This window comes from Monodon monoceros, unplaced genomic scaffold (assembly GCF_005190385.1).
Source record: "Monodon monoceros isolate NGI ecotype Baffin Bay Population unplaced genomic scaffold, NGI_Narwhal_1 Super_Scaffold_13, whole genome shotgun sequence".
Lineage (NCBI taxonomy): Eukaryota > Metazoa > Chordata > Mammalia > Artiodactyla > Monodontidae > Monodon > Monodon monoceros.
In genome coordinates this window covers 11469678-11479029 of record NW_021703769.1, presented here as the reverse complement: position 1 = coordinate 11479029, position 9352 = coordinate 11469678, and positions in this window count along the sequence as shown.

Genomic DNA, 9352 nt, shown 5'->3' with positions numbered 1-9352 from the left:
TGTCTTTCAATATTTTTTCTCAGCTCTTACTATAAATAAGTATATATACATATATATATGTATGTATATATATACATATATATACATACATACATACATATATATATATATATATATATATGCTTAAACCTGACACCCCCCACAAGACCTGGAGCTTCTTATTTATCTGTGTTTCCTTTGAGCTCTGCACATGATCAGAAGGTGCCCAACAGATGTTGCTTGATTGCAGGATTCTCTCTCAGCCTTGGGGTCCCCAGCTAAAGTCAGTGGGTCTTGTCTCAGGAGTCAATGACATAATACATGGGAGAGCATTTGGAGAACCAGCAACCAGCTATTCAAACAGCAGCAATTACTGTATTTAGTTGTTGCTGTCTGAGCATCACTTAAGGTCTTCGTATACTTCAGCTATTATCAGCTCATGTTTAAGCTTCTCTCTTAATCACCTGTAAGGTGATGGTGTTTACAGGAATTCCAGCTGAGAAAAACTGTCCTACCCAAACCCTCTGCCTTTGCAACAACTCAAAACTGTCCTTTGGAAACTGTTATAAGACTGCATGAGGCTGCTAATAAGTCCCTTCCAGCTCTGTGGTTCTGTGACAGCAAAAAAGAAAACAGATTTTTAAGAAGGCTTTACCGGTAGGAAACCCTGGCCATTGATTCTCGGTGACATTTTGTATCAGAAAAATACCAAAGTCTCTGAAGGGAGCCATGTTTCTCACCTTTTAGACAGGGCTGGAGGTCTGAGAGTTCTCTGCTTGGTGACATGGAATCACGGGAGCATCCTTTTCAGATTTTATTACATAATGATTAGCAGATTATGTAACAGTCATGTAACAATGATTAGGCACCTCTACTTTCTAAAAGCCAACAACATGAACCATCTACCTACTTCTTTCTATTTTTTAGTGTTTTTTTTTTAAATCACAAAAGTAATGCATGAATTCTAATGACACAGACGTGTAGAGCAAAAAATGAAAAAAAAAAAAGCAATGGGGCTTCCCTGGTGGTGCAGTGGTTGAGAGTCCGCCTGCCGATGCAGGGGACGCGGGTTCGTGCCCCGGTCCGGGAAGATCCCACATGCCGTGGAGCGGCTGTGCCCGTGAGCCCTGGCCGCTGAGCCTGCGTGTCCGGAGCCTGTGCCCCGCAACGAGAGAGGCCACAACAGTGAGAGGCCCGCGTACCGCAAAATAAATAAATAAATATATAAATAAAAGCAAGCCTATGACCCATCAATTTGATTTATTGTAATCTACCAGAGAAAAAGCATAAGTGCACAAGGAGACCTGTTGCATCATTGTTTGTAATGCAAAAACAAAACCCAGAAACATTCTAAATGTCCATCAAGGGAATGGTGTAGCCATACTAATGACTACTGTGTATCACTTAAAAAGGATAATGTAAACCTACATAACTCTGCAAGACATATTTTGGAAGGAAAAAAGAGAGACATACCCTGAAATGGAAAACAAAACATCAACTGATACTATATATTTTCTAAGGGTGCGTATGTATGTATGCATATGTATGAAGCCAACTGTGGACAATAATGCAAATACAGATCATGTTTTTTATATCATTCTACAAATACATATTATATGATTTTTATTAATATCTTTCTCCCCTAGAAGTCAGTTAGCTCTGTGAGGACAAAACTAGTATACCTGTTTTGCTCACAATTATATTACTACTACCTGCCATACTACACTACTACTAGTAGCACACCCATTAGAGAGCATTTGTTTCCAACTGAAATTTTCATTGAATACCTACAATGTGCCAGGATTGATGTTCGATTTAAGGGACAGAGACAGACACAAGCAAGACAGATACAGCCCTTGCCCTCAAGGAGCATACAGCCTCCTTATCAGAAAGAGAATATTAAGGGACTTCCCTGCTGGCACAGTGGTTAAGACTCCACACTCCCAATGCAGGGGGCCCGGGTTCAATCCCTGGTCAGGGAACTAGATCCCACATGCATGCCACAACTAAGAGTTTGCATGCCACAACTAAGGAGCCCGCCTGCCACAACTAAGACCTGGCACAGCCAAATAAATAGCTATTTTTAAAATGAGAGAATATTAATAAATTAGGAGTAGGATGAACTAAAAACCAGTGATTCAGGATAGAAGGTGGCGAATGTTATGAGAGGGATAGAGAGCTTAGAGAATGGAGAAGTGACATCTGAGATGGCAAATTGGGGACAGCCTCAAGGAGGAGGTGGCATTTGCACTGGGCTTTGAGTGACTTGAACATGTAAGCATGTCCAGCTTTCCTTCCAGCTGGAGGGAAGAAAGCAATAAAAAGTAAGGACTGGAAATTGAAACTCAACTGCCTACAAGCATATAAGGTAGGCATAACTAGTACTAGAGTACTATCATCTCATACTATATAGTACCAGAAATTAGTAGTAATGTAATACAACATAGTACCTGGCTCACAGTAGGCATTCAATAAATACTTCAGTGAGAAAACGAAAATTATTGAACCCCTACCATCCTCCAGCTGATTGTTGCCAATTTCCCAGCTGATCATGATCAGAGATTCAGGTTTCTGAAGAGGAGCTAAAAGTCCAGATTTTTAAGTGAATTTTTGCAATTATAAACACTATATGTAGATATACTTCCTAGTTCTGTCTACTGAGTGAGCCTCTGAGAAATGACACCACTGTTAGAAAAAAAAAAGGTGGGGGGAATTCCCTGGCGGTCCAGTGATTAGGACTCCCTGGTCCCACTGCAGGGGCACAGGTTCCATCCCTGGTTGGGGAGCTAAGATCCCACAAGCCATGCGATATGGCAAAAAAAAAAAAAAAGAAAGAAAGAAAGAAAGAAATGACACCACTGTAGCAATAAGCACTGACCACCCATATCTTGCTTTCTAAATACCATTCTCCACTAAAATAAACCAAGCCTTGGAGAAACAACTGATTGTCAGAGCTGGGGCAGGGAAATTACAATGTGGGGCTGGCACATCTTATTGAGCCGGAAAGTAAGGAAGTGCCAAAAGAATAATGGGACTTGTGAAAAGAAGCCAAAAGGCCTGAGTTCAGATCCCAGTTCTGCCAATTTCCAACTATATGTGACTTTGGACAAGCTAGTTACCTCACTGGGCCTCAGTTTCCTTATCAGCAAAATGGGGTTAATAGAACTAACTACCCCCAAGGATTGAATGAGCTAATACAGGTGCCAGTGCGGAGTGATAGTTCAACACAAGCTAGCTAGGATTATTTTTGACTCAGACTCATGGGGCTTGCTAGGCTGGGGTGTACAGTAGGCCTCAGATGTTTGGGCAATGTGGTTGTGTTTGATGTCATTCTGCTCAATCCTGGGCACCTTGCATTTATGCTGTTCAGAAGAGTAGAATTTATAATATCCAAAATATATAAAGAACTCCTAAAAAAAAAAAAGAACTCCTACAATTCAACAACAAAAAGACAATTCAATTTAGGGACTTCCCTGGTGGTCCAGTGGTTAAGACTCCGAGCTTCCACTGCAGGGGGCACAGGTTTGATCCCTGGTTGGGGAACTAAGATCCCACATGATGCAGGGCGTGGACAAAAAAAAAAAGACAACCCAATTTAAAAATGGACAAAAGACTGGAATAGATATTTGGAATAGATATTTCTCCAAAGAATACAGACAAATGGCTAATAAGCACATGAAAAGACACTCAACATCATTAGCCATTAGGGAATGCAAATCAAAACCACAATGAGATACAACTTCACACCTACTAGGATGGCTATAATTAAAAAAAAAAAAAAGAAAAATAACAAGCGTTGGCAAGGATGTGGAGAAACTGGAAAACTTGTACCTTGCTGGTTGGAATGAAAAATGGTGCAGCTGCTGTGGAAAACAGTTTCGTAGTTCTTGAAAAGTTAAAAAGAATTACCATGTGACCTAGCAATTCTAGTCCTAGGTATATACCCAAAATAATTGAAAACATGGACTTGAGCAGAATATTGTACACTAATATTCATAGCAGTATTATTCACAATAGCCAAAAGGTGAAAACAACCCAAGTGTCCATCAACAGATGAGTGGATATACAAAATATGGTATATCCACACAATGGAATATTATTCAGCCATAAAAAGGAATGAAGTTTAGACGCATGCTACACCATGGATTAACCTTGAAAACATTATGCTAAGTGAAAGAAGCCAGTCACAGAAGGACAAATATCATGTGATTGCACTTACATGAAATGCCTATTGTAGGCAAATTCAAAGAGACAGGGACTTCCCTGGTGGCACAGTGGTTGAGAGTCTGCCTGACATTGCAGGGGACATGGGTTCAATCCCTGGTCTGGGAAGATCCCACATGCTGCAGAGCAACAAAGCCCATGCACCACAGCTACTGAGCCCATGCTCTAGAGTCCGCGTGCCGCAACTACAGAGCCCATGTGCTGCAATTACTGAAGCCCGTGCGCCTATAGCCCATGCTCCGCAACAAGAGAGGCCACCGCAATAAGCCTGTGCACCACAATGAAGAGTAGCCCCTGCTCGCCGCAATTAGAGAAAGCCAGCGCACAGCAACGAAGACCCAACGCAGCCAAAAAAAAAAAAACAACCAAAGGACAGAAAGTAGATTAGACATTACCAGGAGCAACCATAATATTCAGTTTTAGTTCTTATCAGATCTTGCTGACCCTTGATATAATACAAATTGTAAAATGCTGTGCAAAAGCAATGAGCTGGTGGAGTGACTGATGAACTGCAATTTTCTGGAAGCAGCCTTTTTACGTGGTCATCCCCCGTGTCTTTCCTGTTTATATCCAAATCATTCTCTGCCATAATTCCAACACCTATCAGGATACCTGACACCTAGAAGTTATTGGTTAAATAGACATTTATTTATTATTTATTTATTTATTTGTTTTTGGCTGCATTGGGTCTTCGTTGCTGTGCACGGGCTTTCTCTAGTTGCGGCGAGCGGGGGCTACTCTTCGTTGTGGTGCGCGGGATTCTCATTGCAGTGGTTTCTTTTGTTGCAGAGCACGGGTTCTAGGCGCACAGGCTTCAGTAGTTGTGGCACGCGGGCTTAGTTGCTCCGCAGCATGTGGGATCTTCCCAGACCAAGGCTCGAACCCGTGTCCCCTGCATTGGCAGGTGGATTCTTAACCACCGCGCTACCAGGGAAGTCCCTAAATAGACATTTACATGCCAGTGTCACTCATGTTAAAACTCCTTGCAATCCGAGACTATGTCCTTTTTTTCCCAGTCTTTTTTTTTTTTTTTCTTTTTGGTTTTTACTTCCATGCTAAGTACAGTAAGCCATACAGGTAGGGGCAGTAAACATTTAAGGAACTGTAAAGAACAAGGGAAGCCATGATCACCTAGTTGAGCCAGGCCAGGTGAGCCTGTGAGATACTCCTACGCCCTCTAGTGGTTCAGATGGGAATTCCTCCTGGCTCTCTTACCAGTTTGGTAATCTTTTTTTTTTTTTTTTTAAGGTTTAATTTTAGGGCTTCCCTAGTGGCGCAGTGGTTGAGAGTCCGCCTGCCGATGCAGGGGACATGGGTTCGTACTCTGGTCCAGGAAGGTCCCACATGCCGCAGAGCGGCTGGGCCCGTGAGCCATGGCCGCTGAGCCTCCACTTCAGAGCCTCCACTTCCAGAGCCTGTGCTCCACAACGGGAGAGGTCACAACAGTGAGAGGCCCGCGTACCGCAAAAAAAAAAAAAAGATTTAGTTTTATTTAATTTTGGGTCTTCGTCGCTGCGCACGGGCTTTCTCTAGTTGCGGCGTGCGGGGGCTACTCTTCATTGCGGTGCAGGGTCTTCTCATTACGGTGGCTTCTCTTGTTGCGGAGCACAGGCTCTAGGGTTTGCGGGCTTCAGTAGTTGCGGCACGTGGGCTCAGTAGTTGTGGCTCATGGGCTCTAGAGCGCAGGCTCGGTAGTTGTGGCGCACGGGCTTAGTTGCTCCGCGGCATGTGGGATCTTCCTGGACCAGGGATCGAACCTGTGTCCCCTGCATTGGCAGGCGGTTTCTTAACCACCGCGCCACCAGGGAAGTCCCCAGTTTGGCAGTCTTGAAGAACTGGATGAAATTATCTACCCATACATTAATAAATGTAGAAATGCATAATGGTGTAAATTCTTCCTACTTTAGATAAGCATAGTAATAAATTTTAAAAGTGACCTGAGGCTGAGAGGACTCAGGGTTTCTTGATTTGAGGGCTGGGGTCATGTCTAATTCATCTCAACTATTCTCCCACAGGGCCTAATGCACCATCGTTTATTTTTTTACTTAAAAAGTAATGCATGGGGCTTCCCTGGTGGTGCAGTGGTTGAGAGTCCTCCTGCCAATGCAGGGGACACGGGTTCGTGCCCCGGTCTGGGAAGATCCCACATGCCGTGGAGCGGCTGGGCCTGTGAGCCATGGCCGCTGAGCCTGCGTGTCCGGAGCCTGTGCTCCGCAATGGGAGAGGCCACAACAGTGAGAGGCCCGCGTACCGCAAAACAAAAACAAAAACAAAACAAAACAAAAAGTAATGCATGAACTTGAGAGAAAAGTTTAGACAATACAATAGGGAAGAGAATGACAAGTAAGTCTTTCTCCAGGCCCAGAACCTAGGCCCCAGGTCCTCAGTTTCACTTCCTGATAATAGCCACTTGTACTAGATTCTCTGGAATCCTTCCAGTAGGGTAATCAACTCATCCTGCTCTGCCTGGGACTTTCCCAGCTTTAGCACTGAAAGCCTCACATCCTGGGAAACCCCTCAGCCCCAGGCAAATTGGGATAGTTGGTCACCCTACCTCCCAGAGACATCTATTCATCATACACAAACATATTATTTGCATTACTCAGCATCTTGGTGTTATTTTAATCAAAACTATATTTCAAACATCATTCCTTATCAGCTGTATATTCATTTAACGAATACTTATGGAGTTACCTACCATGCTCTAGGTACTGTTTTAGAAGCTGAATATACAGTAGTAAACAAAATGGGCAAAAATCCCTTTCCTCATGGAGTTAACATACCAGTAATTATATCTGTTGTATTAATCACTTTGCTATTATGACCAATGCTGTCCTGGACATTTGTGTGTATGTATCTTTCCTACATGCCAGTGTGAGTTGGTCTATAGCAGCACCATCCACAGAACTTTCTGTGATGACGGAAATGTCCTCTATCTGCTGTGTCCAGTATATAACCACTAGCTACGTGGGCTATTGAGCTCTAAAAATATGACTAGTGAGACTGAAGAATTGAATTTTTAATTTTGTTTTTTAATTTAAATTTTTAAATGTAAATAGCCACAGTATTGGATGATGCGAGTCTGTGGGAGAAAGTCCTAAAAATAGAAAAGATAAATCAAAAGACGTGTGCTCTTGTAAATTGGATAATTATAGGCAAATCGCCCACGAAGAGGTTGTATTAGTTATTCGTTGCTGTATAACAAAAGACCACAAGCTTAGCAGCTTAAGCAACACACACTATGTCACAGTTTCTGTGGGCAAGAAGTGTGGGCATGGTGGGACTGGATCATGGCATAACAAAAGATTACAGGAGCAGATTTCCCTTAGGATCACTATTTAGTTGAATAATTTTTTAAACCATCTGTCACCACCCGCCTACCTCACTGCCTATTAGAGACCATGTCTTTCTCCCTCACACCATATCCCCGGCACTGGAAGGCCCAGCACACAGTAGGCCCACAGGGACTCTTTGTTGCCTGAATGAATGAGTCTCCCTTGGCAGTAAAAATCAAGTTTGCGAAGCCTTTGAGCAGGACCCCTTCCCCACTCCAGGCTCTCATCAGAACCCCAAGAGGGTCTTAGATGATGTAGGCCATCTGAGAGAGGCTGCCAAAAACTAAAGAGGAAGAGATGATTGTGGGAAACATTTTCCTCAAGAACATTAAGGGAAAATGGGAGGAGAAAGATCCATTCATTTGACACACATTATTAGGTTCATTGTTTTTGAAAAACAGCCAGTGTGATTGTGGGGAATGAGGGAGGGCTGGCAATACATTTGCAAGCTAAGAAAGGGAGAGTGGGGACATTTTCACGGAGAATGCCCAGAAAAAACAGGAAGGGATATTGCACATTTAGTCTAGTCTCAGCATTGACCAGGGCTGGGGTTGGGGGCCGGGGTTGGGGGGTGGGGGGGTATAATGTAGGTTAGTGGTTCTTAAAGTACAGTCCTGTCCAGCAGTGGCTGCATCACCTGGAAAAAATGTTAGAAATGCAAATCCTCAGGCCACACCCTAGATTTACTGACCTGCCGAATCAGGAACTCTGGGGATCTGCCCCAGCAAATCTTGTTTTCAGAAGCCCTCCAGGTGACTCTGATGCACGTAAGAGTTTGAGAACGACTGGCACTCTTAAATGCACAGGTACCAAAGCCAGACTGCATGGGTTCAAATCCTCACTCCGGTTTTCCATCTGTGTTAAAAGGTAATTTAATCTCTCTGTGCTTCGATTTGCATAGTTGTAAAATGTGAGTGGTAGAACCTAAGTCACAGCTTGCTCTGAGGATTCATTCATGTAAAGTGCTTAGAATAATAAGCACACAAAAAGTTCACTATTAATATAGTATTATTTCAATCCTGTCCTCCTGTCTCTGTGACTAAGTGTACGAGCTCATGGAAAGTTCGTTTCAAGAGCCCAAACTGGAGGCACTCAGTGGATTTGAAGCCCGGGTCTGGGACTCCCCTGCCCTCACCGTCCTCCCCGCTCTTAGCACAGGGTCTGGTGGCAGCTACAAAGCCAACACAAAGGCTTATAAATACCCACAACACACCTCTGCCCCCACTAAAGCACCCCCATCCCTGGAGAGGAGAAAGGGCACTTTTGGCTGGGAAGAGGTCAGATGCACAGGTGCCTGGCATAGGAACAAGAAAAAGAAATGGTAAAACATAAGCATTGGCCCTCTAGGGTTGCTGCCTACCTGCCAGGTTATTCGTTTGTGAAAAGATGCCCACATGGCAAGCTAAAAATAATCCTCCTGCTGCCAGCAGGTCAAGCAAAATCAACTCAGAGGACTGAGAATGGGACAAATGAGGCGCAAATTTGCATTCAATTAATCTGGCTTAGCAAACGTGGTTTATTTGTCCTGTGCAGACTCCTTACTGTGAGGGCTTTGTGGCCTTTCAGGGTGGAGTTTAATTGATCATTGACTTTCCTGGTTAAGAAAACCACACAGACTTGTTAGCAGAGCCTGCCTTTTAAAAAGATGTAGCTTTTGTTAAGTGGGCTATATACAAGAGCCAATTTGGTGCAGTGAAAAGTGGAGAAAGTTGAGATTCAAAACATCTGGGTTTTAGGCCTGCTCCTTTCAGGATTGAGGTTTAGTCTCTCTCTTCAAACCCGAGGTTCCCCATCTTATACAGAGCTGGAGCTGG